This window comes from Kryptolebias marmoratus, linkage group LG13, assembly GCF_001649575.2.
Source record: "Kryptolebias marmoratus isolate JLee-2015 linkage group LG13, ASM164957v2, whole genome shotgun sequence".
Lineage (NCBI taxonomy): Eukaryota > Metazoa > Chordata > Actinopteri > Cyprinodontiformes > Rivulidae > Kryptolebias > Kryptolebias marmoratus.
In genome coordinates this window covers 19,654,148-19,655,366 of record NC_051442.1, presented here as the reverse complement: position 1 = coordinate 19,655,366, position 1,219 = coordinate 19,654,148, and the positions used below count along the sequence as shown (strand labels likewise).

Below are 1,219 nucleotides of genomic sequence, written 5' to 3'. Positions count from 1 at the left end.
TGACCAAAATGACTACAACTCATAATAAGATGATCTTAGTGTAATAATCTGGCATGAAAGGCGGGTGATATGCATTATTTAAGGAATGCTAGGCCTTTGAGTAACACACTGTTTCAGGGTTGGTTTTGTTTAATAAATACTGACACTGGGGTAGATAGATAGATAGATAGATAGATAGATAGATAGATAGATAGATAGATAGATAGATAGATAGATAGATAGATAGATAGATAGATATTTTTATTATACGCTTATATGTATAATTTTAAACCTTAAAGATTATTTCTACATGACTAAATCGTGTAAACATGAATGCTAAGCCCACCATGATGTATTTATTTTCCCTAGCCGCCTTATATGTTCGTTTAAGAAAAACTATAACAGTTATTATCATTATTACACTTTTTGCCGTAAAACTTACGTACAGAAGCAGAGGGCGGTAATATAGGATGATTAAATGGTATTTTTTACCAACTTTACTCGCTACGTTTGGCCGTCGGAAGACGTGGACGTCGCTGTCCCTTTAAAGCGCTCGCGCCAGTTCGGAGCGGTCCCGCTTAGAGCGCATGCGCCGGAAGTTGGTGCCGCAGACAGCAGCAGTGGTTCTGTCAGCGCAGAGCAGCCGGAGAAAACCTGTCCGTTTTTTTTTTAACCATGGCCACGCACTGAAAACGATGCCTTTCCTCGAGGTGAACGGAGAGTAAGTACCCGCGTCTCCGCGAGGCGCCTGCCGCCCGAGGCCCGTGTGACATCCCCTCTGACCGGGGCGTGAATGTTTCGGAGAGGCTGGGGAAGGCAACAATGGGACTGTGTGTATGTTTCAGACTGTCTGGGTTAGCTTAGCCAGCAGCCTTTGGCAGTCAGCTGGCACTCTCTGACTGGCAACCTGCAGCTTTATAGCTTTGTACTGACCCGCTTTTTATTCCCTGTTTATCTGCTGTGGAAACCCCCGCGAGCAGCCTCACTCTTCCTCACGGTGGTGCGTATTTTTAGGCACAAAAGAGCCTTAATTTATTTTTTTTAAAAAGCTGGTGTTATGAGCGAACTGGCGTCCAGCTTTTTTTAGCTAGTTGTATATTTTGCGACGTGACATCAACCTCTGGAAGCAGAGATCAATTTCCTGCCTAATGGCTGCCCTAAATTGCTTAATTGCATTGTTGTGATTTTCATCAGGATGATTATAGTTTTATTTAAAATGCAAAAAAAAAAAAAAAAAAAA

The 1,219-nt window shown here is 42.4% G+C and overlaps 1 protein-coding gene across 1 annotated transcript in view; it reads left to right on the top strand.

Annotated features, from left to right (window-relative positions):
- Window positions 1-572: 572 nt before the first annotated feature.
- The window catches only part of fam222ba (family with sequence similarity 222 member Ba), a 40,663-nt gene continuing 40,016 nt past the window's right edge, over window positions 573-1,219 (top strand). The window contains exon 1 of the mRNA XM_017412539.3: window positions 573-700. The gene's annotated coding sequence lies outside the window, so the exon portion shown is untranslated. The remainder of the gene's footprint in view (window positions 701-1,219) is intronic.